Here is an 18,027-nt window from a genome sequence, read left to right on the forward strand (position 1 = left end):
CATTTCCTTATAATTAGTGATGCTGAACATCTTCCCATATGCTTGCTGACCATTTATATATCTGCTCTGGAGGATTGTCTAGTCAAGTCCTTTGTTCATGTTTTAATCAGGTTATTTTATTGTTGTTGAATTGTAGAAGGTCCTTATTTATTCTGGACATGAACCCCTTGTCAGATATGATGTGCAAATATTTCCTCACATTCTGCATTCTCACATTTCATTCCGACGATTGTTCCCTTTGATGAACATAAGTTTTTAAGTTAGTCCCTTTTTGCTTTAGTTAGCTCTGCTTTTGGTGTCATGGCCATGAAACTGTTGCCAAATCCAAAGTTCTGAAGCTCTTCCCCTATGTTTTCTTCTAAGAGTTTTATACTTTCAGGCCTTACATTTAGGTCTTTATCTATATATGTTTATATATAATGTCTTTTTATAATATAATATGAGAAGATAAACAATCCAATAAAAACAGACCAGATATTTTGGGGGTGGGGCAGAGGGAGAAGGAGAGAATGAATCTTAAGCAGTCTCCATGCCCAGCCCGAAGCCTGATCTCACAACCCTGAGATCATGACCTAAGCTGAAATCAAGAGTCGGACGCTTAACCAACTAAGCCACCCAGGTGCCCCAAAACAGACCAGATTTTTATGCAGAAACTTCAGAAAAGGGATATACAAATGGCCTATTATCGCAAAAAAAGGTGTTCCAATGAGGTACCACTACATACCCACCAAAAGGCTAACATATAATAAATAATCTCAATACCAAGTGTCAGTGAGTATGTATAAGGATACCAACTGGATCTCTTATACATTGCTGGTATATGTATAAAAGGATAGCACCATTTTGGAAAACTTCTTGGTAGTTCCTTATAAATAATACACTTACCCCATGATCTTGCAATTTTCTTTGTAGGTCTTTATCTGAGAGTAGTAAAGACATAGGTCCACAAAACATCTTAAATATAAATATTCATAGCAGCTTTATTTCTAATAGCCATAAACTGGAAACAACCCAAATGTCTATCAACAGGTGCATAGATTTGTGGTATATTCAACAACGGATTACTACTCAGTACCAATTTATATAATAACATGGATGGATCTCAAAAACATGATCCTGAGCAAATGAAACCTGACACAAAAGAGTATATCTTGTATGGTTTCATTTATATGAAATCCTAGAAATAATTTTGCTGCGGTGGTCTCTTACTAATGTATAAGGTGAAAGCTGGTGAATCCCAAAAGGAGTTATTTCATTGTCATTAAAGCCAATGAGGGGTGCCTGGACCGGCTCAGTTAGTAGAGCAGGAGACTCTTGATCTCAGGGTTGTGAGTTCAAGCCCCACACTGGCCGTGGAGCCTACTTAAAATAAACAAACAAACAAATAAATAAAATAAAGCTAATGGAATACCTTAGGCCAAGGGAAGTTGAGTATCGCTGAAAGCATTGTTAATCTTAGTTTTAGAATTTTATTTATTTATTCTACTTTTCCTGAAGATTGAGGGTGAATTTTTTGTTAATAAAAGCCAAGGCTTTGCAAAGTTCATTTAATAAGAGTCCTAGTAAAAGGTGTGCCCTGTCCCTGGAAAGATGGGCTAGTTAGATTTCCCCATATCAGAAACAAAAAAAAATCAAACAGATTTTTCACCACCACTTCCTTTCCAGTGCCAACAAGCCTCAACGCATCCTGAGAAGAAGCAAATAATGACCAAAAGATACTTTTTGCCCATTTGTGGGGGTGAAGAGGGCTGGAGGAATATAATGGAGCTTTGAAGCAGTGATTCCTGTCCGTGTCCCATCTTTACTGTCTTCCTGGGATTATGTTATTGGCAAGTAAGACATATAATGGAAACATCCTTGGCAATACCCTTTAGAAAATGAAGCATTTTTTTATAAACCCAAGAAGAGCATTTTGCATGATCAGACAACAGTTTTGTGAACCACAATTATCTTTAAGCAGTGTGTATTATGATTTTTGCCAATGTTTTTTTCTTTCTTTCTTTTTCTTTCTTTCTTTCTTTCTTTTTTTTTCTCTTTTTCTTTCTTTCTTTCTTTCCTTCCTTCCTTCCTTCCTTCCTTCCTTCCTTCCTTCCTCTTTCTCTCTTTCTCTCTCTCTCTTTCTTTCTTTCTCTCTTTTCTTGAACCAGGGGCTTACCTTTGGCAATGCATGACCTCTTTGAAATTCTCCAAGGCTTTTCTTTTTGAGGGGTATGGGTGCAATAATTTTAGTTATTTCTGTAGAGTTCAGGAAGCCTCTTTGATTCTGAAGCATTACCTACATCACAGCCCATCCTATACCCTTACCTACGATTGGTATAAATATTTGCACTTTAACTTGTGTAACTTGCTTGTCTCAGAGGAGAGTGATCAATTCAGCCATTTGGCAGATTGAACTTTTGGTAGAAACTCATACTCTAATGGTGAAGTTTGATCTGTGATAATATAACCTGTGTAACGTTTTCCATTTTTTATTTTTGGATACCGTCAAAATTAAATCAGGATTATCTAAGGGAGTTTCCAAAAATAATTTTTCCTACAAAAGTCAAAGATTATGGGATTTTCCTTCCTTAGGTAGAGAAAGGGGTGTTGCTGGGTTTCAGGGATTATAGCAATGGATACAGATATTTAAAAGGGAAACTAACAAGATTTCCTTGAATATTAGTAAGGTACCTAGCTGGGAATTACTGACATCTGCACATTATGGGGAGTCATCATATTCGAGGAGACAATAGAACTAAATCAGTTGAAATATTCACAAGCTCTGCTAGTAGAGCTTTCATGTGGTGGTGGATACACATGGGCCAACAGACCGAAATAAGCAATGGCTTCCTGATTGTTTTCTTGCAGTTGAGTCAATGTCCCAATGCCTGCCCAGGACATTTATGGTAAAAAGAATGAAGAGTTTGTAATAATTATGTAATATATGTAATATACATATATAAGATTGGGGGTTGTTGGAAAGCTTTCCTTAGTTTAAAAAAAGTGCGATCGTGTTTGGTTTCCCAAAGAAAATGCTGAGTGTGATCTCAGCAGAATTTAGCATTCTGTGCCTACAATGTCCACCTAGCCTTAAAAGTCCCACATGCCTTTTGGTAACTGATCTAGAAAATTCTTAAATTATACAGTTGACTCGTTTTTTTTTTTTTTTTTTCTTTTTGGGGTAATGGCTAAATGTGGCCTGTTTCTGGTCTTTTGCTATTAAGATAAGGATGCCATAAATACCCTTGAATATTTCACACGTGTACCAGTCTATTTAGAAATGGTAATGTCTTCAGAAATAGCTGGATCTGGGGAAGATGAATGCTGGAAGAGCCAACTTCTCTGCCCATCCCGGGCTTCCTTCTTTTAGGCAGGCTCTTCCCACGTCGCCTAGAGTGGCTCTGCAGGCACAACTCCCCAAGTTTAAATGCTGGCTCTCCCATTTACCAGTTGTGTGATTGTGGAAGTTACTATATTTCTCTGTTGCAGTTTCCTCATTTTAAAAATGGAAGTAAAAATAATCACCATTTTATATGATTATTTGGGGGATTAAATGAGATTATACATTCAAATTATTAATACATGTTTTATTAGGGTTCCTGGATCATAGTAAACACTGGATAAATATTAGCTATTATTATTGCTGTTTTTCTAAATGCTTATTGAACCAATCAAAGGCTAAATGCTCTGATGGAGAAAAATCAACCCAGCTAAACTATATGGATTAAGAATAGCAAAATTTCTCAAAAGAGGTGCTAGAAAGAATAAAACGGTTATATAAATACACATATATTTACATACATATGCCTAATACATCCTATCATAAAGTACAACATAAAACTAAAATCTAGGCACCTGGGTGACGGAGTTGGTTAAGTGTCCGACTCTTGGTTTTGGCTCAGGTCATGATCTCGGGATCCTGAGATCGAGCCCAGTGTCAGGCTCTGTGCTCAGTGCAGAGTCTACTTGTGATGATCTCCTCTCTCTCTCTCCAAAATAAATATTTAAAAAAAAACCCTAAAATCTGAATAAATGTGCATAGAGAATGAAAACAAATTGTCAGAAATGTAATAGTGCTTATGTTTGAATGGCTGGATATTGTTTTTTTTTTAAACTCCTATTATGTTTTCAAAAATGTCCATGACAAATATGTACTGATTTTATAATAACATAACCAATAATCCATTCAACAAAATCTGTTGGGAGTTCCTATTGGCTAGGCTCTCATCTGCATGTAGGGAGGTGGGCAAGAGACGAAACTCCCTGCCCAGTGGAGCTCACATCTAAAGACAACAGCAACGTTACAAATTAAAAGAGCAGCAGACCTGGATTTGAGGATAGAATTGCCGGCACAGTCTTAGCTCTGCTACTTGCAGCTCTATGACCCTCAGGAAGTCACCTAACGTCTCTGAGCCCCACTACCCTCAACTAAAAGGCAGGGATAAAAGACCTGTGTAACAAGGTTACACTGTACCAATATATAAGGGGTGACTAGTGTGGGGTCTTCTACACTTGTACAGTGAATACTGTCAAATTTTTTTATGACAAAATGTGTCTTTACGAAGTACTAAATGGTGCAATATTTAAATCCTTTTTATTGGACTCGCTTAGTAGTGTGAACAGCTATCTGAATGTAAAGTTGCATCTTTAATTATGCTGGATGAAGAAACTGGGTTTTAAAATATCCAAGGTCTCTTTTATTACTTAAGACTGGAAACATGAAAGAATCTCTGGGTAAAGCTCATAGCCAAAGTTTTTATTATCTAGGAAAACTGTCAGCTTTTTTTTACCACTCCTGAAACACATTTCCTAATTCTGCCTAATTTGCTAAAGTTTTTATGAACTCTTCTTCATTTAGATATTGCTGCATATATAAAATGTCGCTTTTTTGCTCTGCCATTTCCTTTTCATCAAATATTATTTTTAGTGATTTCATGCAAGTAAAGCGTGCATAGAATCATTTATATTATGAATCAGAACTTTATTATTAAGTCACCCACAGCCAGTGAGCCCCGCCCCCCACCCCCTACGTGGGGCCCAGGGGATTTGACTCCTTGCCCTGACTCCTTGCCTCCCAGCGCCGCTTGGCAGGCGGGTTAGGGCTGGTTCTGTAGGCGGCCAGACAGCGAGACCTGCCAACAGCCTATACCTTTCTGTGGGTAGAGGCTCCCCGGGCTCGAGCACTGCCCCAGTGCTGTAGGAAATGAAACCAGCATAGTTACATTGTTGGATGACATCCGTGCTGTTTTCCCATAGAAATCATTACGATTTCTGTGGTTGAATTTTTTTTCAAAGGTGGCTTAATTGAATTTGTCTTTTCTCTTTCTCTTGGTCCCAGTTGCATTGTGCCCCACATGCTTCCCTTCCAACAATCAGGCTCTGGAATTCGAGAGCAGAGCAATAAAACATTTCCCTCTCAGCTTCTCCTTTCGGGTTAGATTTATACCTTCATTTAGAAGGAAACAAGAGGATATCTTCTGTAGTGTAAACTTTTTATACTTACTTTTTCAAGCAGCCCATGCCATGAGTTATTGCTAAGATTCTAATTTCACCCACTAGTCTTGCTTGAAATCCCCCCAATCTAGATCTTAGAGACAGGAAAAACAAAACCAACAACAAAAGCTTCCAGAGGTGCTCCCCACTGGTGCCGGGAACCAGCATGGGCTCCTGCCAGGACTATGATAGCTGGAGAGACGCCGAAGGCCCGCCGCAGAGAGCTCTGCGCGGGCTGCACCGCGCTCTGCTCTTCCTGCTCTGCAAGGGCTGGCCTCTCCGGAAGGCCTCTGCATTAGTCCACATGTGACAAAACCCAGCAGCGGCATCCTCTCCTCTCCCCGCTGAAGCCACCCTTCTTTTGTGCTGTTTGTGGCTCGTTCTTACTTGAAAGGACGGAGGGATGTAGAGTCTCTGGTTCTGCACCAGCTCTGGCATTTATGAGTCCACGTTGCCTTTGGCTCTGACAAGCCACGTGTTTAGTTCCACCCAGAAGCCTGCAAACAACTGGTACCTCGTAAGTTTCACACGGTTGTTACTTCTGATTACCGCCCCTCTGCACCTGGGTTAGTAGGAACTGGTCAGGACTCATTTACCGAAAGAAAATAGACTGATTAGACCTGGAATGCCGCGGAAGTGCGGCTAAGAGGATAACTGATTATGGCACATTGGTAAATACTATTTCTACAGTAAAGCTCCGATGTGAGTATTTCGAATGCGCGACGTTATTGCAAGTTGGAAAAGTGGAGAGGAGTGGAAGATATATCCCTGACCATCACTTTTCCCACCGAACTCTGAAGTTTATGCTTGCATGGAGTTTTGATGGTTAAACATCCTTCTGAAAAATAATAATGACTGTCAGGTTAAAGTTTGCTAACTCGTTTTGAAATTGCGCCTGTGAGTAGAGGAGTCAAACAAAGGAAATATTGTAGAAAAAAAAAGCCTTTGAAGACAAATCAAGGAACAGCCTCTGTAACTTGCTGTGTGACCCTGGGCAACCTGCTTAACCCTCGGAGACTATTTCTTTGACTTTAAACTGAGGATGTTCCACTAGATTAGCTGAGAGAGCTCCTCCAACATTAATTATCTATGGGAGTCTCTATCTCTTGTTTTATGCCTTGCTAGAAATTACTTGGTGTGGAGGGGCAGGATTGTTTCCATTCTGTTTCTGAATTCTTGACAAGGTATATTATTCATGTCTCATCATTTGAGCCCGTCCATAACACTGTAGATTTACAGCCCTTGTCTCAAGGCACCCATGTTATCTATATTGCAAATGTGGAGGGTCACAGAATGCTTTTAATAAGTTAGGACTGAAACAGCAGGACCATTACATAAGCTTCTCAGAACAGGGACGGGTTAAAGAAGCTAATCACAGAAGCTCAAAGTCATAACATTAAGCAGACCCCAAAGAGGGGCATTTACCCCCTTTTGCAATGTCATTTTTAGGTGGCCCTCGGTAAAGTGTAATGGTTGGACAGTACATTTAAATGGTAGGGTTGGCCAGGTCCCCATGCATAGGTTATTATTAACACATACTTTTCTCTTCTTCTGTCGAAGTGATAAATTTGCCACAGTTGTTTTGTGATGGAGGCCATGGGAAGTCATTGGATTTTTACAGTTTCAAAATGGAAGTGTTTTCCGAGACTCTGCTAGCTATGTTTTCTGGGGACTCCATTCTGGTTTATAAGTAGGCAAAAGAAGTGTGAGAGGAAAGTGTAGTAGAACTAACGTCAACACAAAGAAAAAATCTGAAGGCTAACGTTTAGTTTCAATGCAATTTTCTCTTTTGATCCTGATGTCTGCAATGGTGTCAGCAACCTCGAGCTTATTTATGGCTCCTTGGTATAATCTAGCTATGTGTGAAAGCCTGGTACCAGCCTTCCCTAAATGCCTTGGTGATAAAGGTCAGTCCAGAGCAGAGGTATGAGGGGAAGCAACTATCTTTACTCTGTTCTGTTTGACCTAGCAATAACACATCTGGCCGAAGTTAGAAGTGGGTTTCTACAATAGATGAACATTTAGAGGCAGATATATAGATGTGTATCTTATAGATTAATACATATATACTTAAATAGGCATTCAAATATGCCCTGGTAAGTTGAATTTGGAAAGAGAAGGCTGAGGTCCAAAGTAATAAAAATTCAAAGAAATGCAATGCCCCAAAACATTGTATTAAATACAATTTTTAATTGTATCTTTGGGTCTGCAATCAGCGCTAATGCTCAAAACCAAGAGAAGAAAGTCAACAGCACAGAGGGAGTTTCCACATTCTTGAGTTTCTGGAACTTAGATTTTATACCTTCCAGAAAACTGACTCCCTTAAAATTTTGACTTAACATTTGTAAAATTTTCTTAAACAATACAGCCTCTACCTAAACCTGAAGATCGAGTATGAAATACAGCTGAAATAACACCCCTAAAGGTTGTTTTGTTTAGTAGCATCTTTCTTTTATCAATTGGAAATGAGGAAGAGATATTTGTTTGGGTTTCTAAATTCCATTTGCTCTGTTAAAACAACATTGCAGCCAAAAGACCCTAATGAAAGTTTCCCTGTGACAAGCCTAAACAATGATCCAAGAGGAATGAAAAACCAAACTAATGAGAAAATGATGTAAAAGGCCAGCTTTCTGCTCTCCCCACAAGGATTTTAATTACAGAGAAATCAACAGCTGTGCCAGGGGTAACACGGGAGTGCTGGCCATGCAAAATAACACCTTGGAGTGGAATGAATTTGAAGTAAATGGGCTGGAAATATTGGCTCTCCAAGCAATCAACAACAACACATGAGGGGAAACATGGAGTCTTTAATTTGGTGAAGTGTGCTGATCGCAGACTTCTCTGTAGCAGCTGATTCTGATGAGTGCTCACATACTCGCGATCCCTGATTAATGGGAAAATAATCTTTCGCTTAAACTGTCCATCACAGAGCTGGGAGAGTACAATGATGTTCAGGATCTTACAAGCCCTTGTATACTTTCTCCACTTATAAAAGTGAACGTTCCCTTGACTTTATGACTCATTGTAGAAATATATTATTCTTTATCGTCATTGACTTTTTGGGCAGCTCAGCTTAGGCAGAATATTTTAAATAAAAGTTTTCCCTCAGTTTCAGAGGGCTTATATCTTTCCCCCTTGCTGTTTCTTTCTATAGGAAGGTTATAGTGAACTTAGGTAAATTACCTAAAACATGTTCTTATTAATCAGCCCACTAATGAGATGGACAGATATGCCAGTGAGTATCTGAAATACTGTTGTGTCAACCAAAAATGTCATGGGATTTCTCAAATGGGTTCAACATAGTAAAATAATGCAAAATCCAAAGAAAAAGAGAAGTTGTTTTCAGCTTTTGTGACTAGAGAGTAACCCTGACCTTTTATTATTACTTTAATTTTTTACATGACTACTGGAATACCCCTCATTTACTTGAAGGTTCTATTATACGTTGCAAAATGCAAGAGAATCATTCCAGTTGAGGGAACTGATTCAGCACTTTAGTTCACCAGTGCGGGGCATGGCAAGGTGTGGCCCCACTCACTCTGGACCTTCTTCTCTTGGGGATAGGCATCTGACCCTTTGTGGGGACACTGCCCAGTCCCTCAGGGTTCTCTGCTCAGGAAGGCAGCTCTGGGAAGTGGAAAGGGCCTGTGCATTCAAGTCAGAATGACTCCAAAGCTCAGCCTTATGATCTGGGCAGTTTGCTTCACCTTTCAGAGCTGCGGTTTGCTTAACAAAGCCACTTGTCCAAGGTGACCTTGTTAGTAGATGAAGGAGCTGGTATTTGAATTTAAAGCTGTCTGACGTTAGACTTGTGCTAATTTAAGCTTTATTTTCTTGGTGAAGAGGCATAGCTCACATGTAGTCAGTATAGACGGGTTTAAGCATATATGGGTTTCACTAGAAGGCTTTACTTCCTTCCTGAATGCTTTGCAAAATTCTGGCTGCTACTCAAACCATAGCAAACTGGCTCCCAGCTCCCACACCTCTGGGCTCTGACTGAGCGCTCTGTGGCTGTGCCCTCCTCTGCCCCCCGAGACCCAGGCTCTGCTGTGTGCTGTGACCAGGAGAATAAGGCCAAGGTGGAGAACTTCCACATTTTCACATGTATGCACATGTCAGAGTCCAGGCCAAGGTCTCTCAGTCCCTGAAAAACAGGGCAACATTCTGTCAGTTCCTTTTACCTCCTTCTCTTGTTTTATTTCAATTATATCTTACTGACTGAGATGGCTTATAAAGAACTGGATGCTTTCTTCTCCCTTTCCTCTCCATGCTAAAATATTTAGGACTCAGAAAATATTTGGGCTGGACTTTGGCTCTCTTGGCTGAACATTGCTACTGCTGGAGCCAGGAGTAAGCTCAGTGGGTATCTGCCTCAACTCGGTTGTCAAAAAGAATAGTTGAGTGTTGGCTAGACTACACTTTCTGGGAAGGCAGTGATGGTATCTGGTTTTTCCCTATTATATACCAAATACCTAGCAGGGTGTCTAGTCCATAGATGGCACTCAATAAATATTTGCTGAATGAGTGAATGAGTAAAAAAAAACCAAACAAACCAGTGACTTTAGTTTTACAATGGTTTATATATTCATTTACTCATTCAGCAAGTATTCAGTAATCCGAATACAGGGGATACATCCATTTAGGAACTTAGGGATATATGTACACCTAGAACATTCTGGTGGATTCACTAGAAAACTGTATTTTTCAATACTTGACCATGTTGGAATCATTTTTAAGGTTTTTCTAAGGTTAAGAGGCAACATTTACTTCTTTTAATATATTCTACTTTTTCTTTTATTTTTTTTTTGAGATTTTATTTATTTATTTGACAGAGAGAGACAGCAAGAGAGGGAACACAAGCAGGGGCAGAGGGAGAGGGAGAAGCAGACTCCCCGCTGAGCAGGGAGCCCAATGCGGAGTTTGATCCCAGCACCCTGGGATCAGGACCTGAGCTGAAGGCAGACGCTTAACAACTGAGCCACCCAGGCACCCCAATATATTCCACTTTTTTTTTTTAAAGATTTTATTTATTTATTTGACAGAGAGATACACAGTGAGAGAGGGAACACAAGCAGGGGGAGTGGGAGAGGGAGAAGCAGGCCTCCCGCAGAGCAAGGAGCCCAATGCAGGGCTCGATCTCAGGACCCTGGAATCATGACCCGAGCCGAAGGCAGATGCTTAACAACTGAGCCACCCAGGCACCTCATCTATTCCACTTTTTAAAACAATTTTAGATTTACTGAAAAATTGTGAAGATAGTACAGAGGATTCCTATACACCTTCCACCCAATTGTCTTATTATTAGCATCATATATTACTATAGCACATTTGTAACTATTAATGAACCAATACTGATGCATTATTATTAACCAAAGCCCATACTTCACTGATATTTCCTTAGTTTTTACTTAATGTCCTTAGGCTCCTCCTAGCTGTGACCATTTCTCAGATTTTTCTTGTTTTTGATGATCTTGACAGTTTTGAGGAGTACTGGTAAGGCATTTTGTAGAAGGTCCCTCAGTCAGAATTTCTCTGATGAATTTCTCATGATTAGCTTGGGGCTATGGGTTTTTGGGACCCGGGAAGACTATGGAAGATGATGTCAGGTTACTTGCTATCAAGATCAGTATCACTGTCGATGTTGACCTTAATAACTGGAACCTGAAATTCATATATTGAAAACCTAATAGTTAAGCTGACGGTATTAGGAGGTGGGGTCTTTGGAAGGTGACTAGCTCTTGGGGGAAGAGCCCACATGAATGGAACTAGTGTCCTTATAAAAGAGACCCAGTATGTTAGCTCATCCCTTCCACCATGTAGGGACACATGGAGAAGTTGGCAGTCGGCAACCCCTCCTAGGGCCTTCACCAGAACCTGACCATAATGGCACCCAGATCTTGTGCTTGTAGCCTTCAGAACTGTGAGAATTAAATTTCTGTTGTTTATACACTACCCAGAATGGTGCTTTGTTATAGTAGTCCAAATAGACTAAGACAGAAACCAAGATCTGGGTGTCAGCTGTGCTTATTGCTACTGGGGTATCATTGCTTCTAGGCCCTCTCAGCTGACAAAGCATGGAAATAGATGTGTGTATGGTCATCTGTGTATCTATATTGATAAATTTTTCCCAGCTGTCTTAATTTAAACATGAGTTTATAATGGCATCTCCAACTCTATTCCATTACCACATGGATCACTCTAGCCTCCTTGTCTCCTTGCTTATTGGTAAACTCCCATTCCAACTCCCAGTCTTTCTATCTGCCATACATTTTATCTAATTGCACAATTCCAGTATACAAGCATAGCAGTATTAGAATTAACACTTAGCCTAATGGGAAACAACTTTATCAACTGAACTATAGTGCTCACGTAGTTTCTTTTGCTCTCAGTCTTATACACATTTTCCAAAGTAACTTAGGTCAGCAACTTTCCCCCCATTCCCTACAGTGGGATTGTTTCATACATCTGTAATACAATTAGATTCTCTGGTCAAAATCTGTATTCCATTCTGGGATTCCCTGACCTCTTAAATGATTTCTTAAAATTTGCATGCGTTTAAGTAAGGTATACTGGTAGAATATAATGAAGTAAAGATAAATAAGCAAAGTGATCAACTCACGTGATTTAAAAAACCGTATAAAAGCAAAGAAAGAAAAAGGAAGAAAGAAATGGAGTTAACATTAGAAATTAACATAACATAAAACCCAGAGGAGGTGGTCCAAGATGGTGGCAGAGGAAGATACTGAACTCACTTCTTCCCACAAACACACCAAATCAACAGTTACATATGAAATAATTCCCTGAAAAAGACTTGAAAACTAGCTGAACAGCTCCTTCACAACAAATGATAAAAGAGCCACATCAAGATGGCCAGAGAAGCAGAGAAGCTGTCTCACAAAAAACCCACCCCAATGCTGTGACCTATGATCGGGAGGAATCTCACACATCTGGAGCTTCTTCCTGAGGAGTGGGGGGTTTGTGCCTTACCTGAGACATCCATACCCTCGGGTCCTGCAAAGGAGGGACGAACCCCCAAAATGTCTGGCTCTGAGAACCAATAGAGCTCACATCTAGTAGACCCAAAGAGAACCAAGGGCTGTTGGGAACCGAAATCCTTCTCAGTTAGAGCCAGGGGGAAGGGTGATGGGGGTGGGCAAAATGCATGAAGGGGGTCAAGAGGTACAAACTTCCAGTTATAAAATAAATAAATTGTGGGGATGTAATATACCAAAAGGAATGAAAGAAAGAAACAGTTTAGAAAATTTAGAAGATTAAAAAATTTAGAAGCTTCTGCTTTCTTTGAGAAAAATAAAACAATAAATAAGCTCATGAGAACCTTTAAGAAAATAATAAGACATAAGTAATTTGAAAATAATAAAGTAAACTATACAGAGAGAGAATATTTAAAGACTGTAACATAATACTATGAACAGCTTTGGCGCAGGGTATTTGAAAATGTAATGACAAGTTCTATAGGAAAATATGAGTTAAAATTTTGATTGAAGAGGGAATAGGAAAACTGAGTAGAATACTATTAGTAAATAAACAGAATAAGTAGTCATAAGGTTCCAAAGGATAATAGAACCAGATGGTTCCCAGGTGTGTTTTATCAAATATTCAAGAAACCAAGAACCCCTAATATTATTCAAATTGTTTCTGAGGATAAAGAGAAAAGGAAAGCTCCCCGATTAATTTTGTGAGGCAAAGATAACTTTTGTAAGAAAACCAGACAAAGGCAGTAGGAGAAAGAAAAATTAGAATGCATTCTCATTCTGGAACACAAGAGTATAAATCCAAGACAAGTATTTTATGGTTATTATATTCTATACATGCTTTTTGTAAATAACTTCATATCCTCTGTGTATTTACATAAGATACATATAATTTTTTGTAAATACATATAAATCAGATGTACAATGAACCAGATGTTGGCATAAACTGTGTATTTTATCTTACCCAAAATGCAGATGTAGTAATAATTTTTATTATACACTCTTTAAAAATACTTTTCAATTCTTAGTTTAGTCCAGTATAGGTCCCTTGAGAGTAGTTTCATTTTACTTTTTTATGGTCGCTTTGTTTAATCAGAATTTGGAATGAGCATGAAATAGGAATATTAAAGCTATTTGCTCAAGCTCTTGTTAGAGAAGAGTGTGTTACCCTAAATAAGGAGGTAACTGAGGCAAGCTCGAATGACCAAAAACTGAGCTTACTTGGGAACAGCATAGGAATTGCAATTCAGGAAATGCAAAGTGCAGTAACCTGTAAGGAGGCCATTGAAGATCTGAGGTGTGTTGTACTTACGGGCGAGGACTGCAGAGAACAGGAAGTCCAGCCAATTCCGGTCAGTAAGTTCATTGGCTTGAGAATGGGGAGAGATCCTTGTCAGATGTTTGGTGGTCAGGATATAAGTTTTGGTTTTCTGTGGGAAATCAGTCTCTCAGTTCTTAAGTTTCATTTTCCTTAGGGTACATCCTCAAGGTTTCCCATTTCACATCCTCTGGTTCCATTTTAGATTGAAATCTTTTCACAGGTGGCTTTCTATTTAACTCCCAGGTGACGGAGACGCTGTTGGCTCTCTTTCGTGCCTGCCTTATCAGTCCCCACCCTGAATGCTCCAAGAGCAGCAGACAACGAGAAAGCCCCGAGGTGACTTGGCTGTGGTTGTCATTTGCACCCACGGCAGAACTGTTTGGCAGTAATGGTGGAAAGATAAGAGACTTCGCTTCCTCACTATTCCTTCCCCAAGTAGGAAACTGATTTTAGCTCAAGACACGTACAGAGTGGAGTCCTTTGAAAGGACTCCTTTCCTTGCTCTTATTGGACTAAGTCGGGGAGGGGGGAGAGGTTTGTGAGAGCGATAGTCAAAGAGAAGCCAGAGGGTAACCTGCTTTTAACCCAACCTCTATGTCACATGGATTCGGGGACAATGTAGGTCATCATTTTTACTTGCCAAATGTCAACTTGATTAGCGTGGAACAGAAACACGGATCATCCCAAACAATGTTTAATATAAATGTTAACATGAAAATCCCTTAACCTGGGCTTCAGAACATTTCCTTGGAACTCACATTTGAGTATATTTCTCTATTTCTTAGAATTATGTGTGCATTCACCCCTAAGCAAAATTCCATATTGTGGGGGTGAATACTCCCGCAAAGTTGCTGATGAGGCGTAAGATGAAGACAAGTTCTGAGAGTTTTTACTTATGTTAAAGAAAGTCATTCTGACATCTGTTAAAAGGCTAAGACAGACTTTATTCAAGACTGTTATGATAGGTCTTAGAGACTACTGCAGTGGGGTTTTGCAGTTGGAGAGAGAGATCGAGCTAGAGTCCAGATACAACAAAGAGAAGTAGGGATTCACAGCCAAGTGGCAGGGTGGGGAAGGGGTCTGTGGATGGAAAAGGACGATAAGAGGATGGTTATTCTGGCTCAACTGACCGAATAGGACTCTTGCTGCAGGCAAGCCAAGACGATAAGATATTATCTGGGGGGTGGTGAAGAATGAAGTTTGGTGAGATATCAAGAGTATCAGATATCTGGGGTGGGGGATTCTAGCAGGATTCTTTTTTTTTTTTTTTTTTTTTGAGAGATAGTGATAGAACATGAGCGGGAAGGGTTGGGAGAAGCCGACTCCCCGCAGAGCAGGGAGCCCTATGCAGGGCCCGATCCCAGGACCCTGGGATCACGACCAGAGCTGAAGGCAGGCACTTAACAACTGAGCCACCCAGGTGCCCCTCTAGCAGGATTCTCGCTAAAACTGGCCAATGCAGAACCTACCAGGAGGACCCTTAAGTCCAGGCCTTGACGGCTTTAGATGACAAGCCTCGGGAGTTAGGTCAAAGAGAGTCATTGTCACTTGTTGGGAGAGAAAGCTCATGTGTCACAGTGGACACAGGGGAGGTAGGTGCTGATTCAGCGCTGAATTTGAGGATGGTTTCATATGTAACTGAGGTAGGTCAGCAGGCTGATAACAGACTTCACACATCTGAGAGCCATGTCAGGGAAGAAGCAAGGTTTTAAAAAAAAAGAATGAGTGGTCCTCTCTGGCACGGGCAGCATACAAATGGCTAACAGACACATGAAAAAATGTTCATCATCATTAATCATCAGGGAAATTCAAATTAAAACCACATTGAAATACCACCTTACACCAGTTAGAATTGCAAAAATTGACAAGGGAAGAAACAACAAACATTGGAGAGGTTGTGGAGAAAGGGGAACCCTCTTACACTGTTGGTGGGAATGAAAGTTGGTACAGCCAATTTGGAAAACAGTGTGGATGTTCCTCAAAAAGTTAAAAATAGAGCTACCCTATGACCCAGCAATTGCACTACTGGGTATTTACCCCAAAGACACAGATGTAGTGAAAAGAAGGGCCATTTGCACCCCAATATTCATAGCAGCAATGTCCACAATAGCCAAACTGTGGAAAGAGCCAAGATGCCCTTCAATAGACGAATGGATAAAGAAGATGTGGTCCATATATACAATGGAATATTACTCAGCCATCAGAAAGGATGAATACCCAACTTTTGCATCAACATGGATGGGACTGGAGGAGATTATGCTAAGTGAAATAAGTCAAGCAGAGGAAGTCAATTATCACATGGTTTCACTTATTTGTGGAACATAAGGAATAGTATGGAGGACATTAGGAGAAGGAAGGGAGAAATGAAGGGGGGGAATCGGAGGGAGAGACGAACCATGAGAGACGATGGACTCTGAGAAACAAACTGAGGGTTCTAGAGGGGAGGGGGGTGGGGGGATGGGTTAGCCTGGTGATGGTGGTGATGGGTATTAAGGAGGGCACGTACTGCATGGAGCACTGGGTGTTATGCACAAACAATGAATCATGGAACACTACATCACAATCTAATGATGTAATGTATGGTGACTAACATACCATAATAGAAAAAAAAAAAAAGAATGAGATCAAGCTGAGATGGAATGAGGGCCAAAGTATCAAGTTTGATGGTAAAAGCCAGTTACAAAACTGTATATTTAGTATAATTCCATATTTGAGAAAAATGAATAATAATAATAAATATTAGTTTATGTACAGGGAAGGAGAAAGCATTGGCATGTGAACAGAATTGTTAGAAAGTAGTTTTCTTTGGGGAGTGAAGATTCAAGTTTCATGTTACGTGTTTTAGTCATGTTGAAGGGTTTTTTAATACCAAATGTTGCCTTAGGAACTAGGAGAAAATATTTTTAAAGTGGGGGAGGGGCAAGAGAGGCAACAGGGCCCTTATCCCTCCTTAGATTTGTCCAGGAAAAAGAGCACTACTAAAGAAGCCAGCCACATCAGCTAACTTACTAGCCCCAAGCGCGATACCTGAATCTTGTTATCAGCTCCTTCCTTCCCCATGCAGGGCACAGAGTTCACCAGCTTTCTGTCTGGGACTCAGGCAAAACAGCTATGTGAGCTTCTTAAATGCGAAATACATAGGAAGAATTTGTATGGGAGTAAAGATGTAAGAAAGTGTATCAGAAGAATATTAATAGCAAGTACCCAATGCACCAACAAAGCAAATCCTTAGTAGAATGAACACAAGACCAACATACATTAAAAGTAAACGTGTGCCAGTGGATTCCATAGAAACCAAAAGGAAGGAACAAGAGTCATCCCTTCCAGCATTGGCTTTATCTATAACCCTGGATTTGACACTGGGCTGTACCCCTTATTAGCTGTATGATGTTGGGGGAGCACCTTAACTTCTCTGACGTTTGGTTTGTTTCTTCATCAATAAAATGTGGACAATAATAGTATCCACCTCATAAGGCTGTCCTGTGAATTAATGCCATAATGCCTCAGCTCAGGGCTTCTTCTATAATGAAGGCCCAGTAGGTTTCTGCCATTAATAAAACAATAACAAAAGAAGGCAAATATGTATAAAGGCAAAATTGAAACAAACTAAAAACAACCACAGACACCTGTTTATATGCTAAAACACAAAAGCGTTAAGTAAAGGTTTATTGGCATCATATTACTGACACACATCATATCATATGTAAGTATTACAGCAAATTCTGCATAATAAGGTCTATAAGCAAATACCGAGCAAGGTTGTTGTGGTATAGTATAAGACATCATTAAAGCGGAAAAACTCTGCCCAGTAAGAGGAATTTGGCAGTGTTTTGTGAATTATTTCTCTTCTGTCTCTAGCTCTCTGTATTTATCTATGTCAAAGATCATTTGTTTCTGAATGTCCAGGCCAAGCTTTAAATGTATTTTCACTTTTCCCCATTTTTATCAATCTACTCCTCATGTATTCTATTCTGATAAAATTTTGGTTCACTAATGAGCACTAGAGCTCGCAACCACACAAGTGGGAGGAGAAAGGTGCAGGACTTTGGAGCCAGATGTATCCACTTTGTATCCACTTGGTGACCTTGAGCACATTCTGCAATTCCTTCGTTCTTTAGGTTACTTGTCTGTTCCATGAGACTACAATAATGTCTTCATCTCAGAGTTGTTAGGATTAAATCACTGTATTTCCTGTGCCTGGCACTCAGTATGTGCTTAAAGGTTGTTCGTTTCCCTGCTTTT

This window comes from Callorhinus ursinus, unplaced genomic scaffold, assembly GCF_003265705.2.
Source record: "Callorhinus ursinus isolate GAN/ISIS: 27379988/994484 unplaced genomic scaffold, GSC_fseal_2.0 scaffold4, whole genome shotgun sequence".
Taxonomy (NCBI): domain Eukaryota; kingdom Metazoa; phylum Chordata; class Mammalia; order Carnivora; family Otariidae; genus Callorhinus; species Callorhinus ursinus.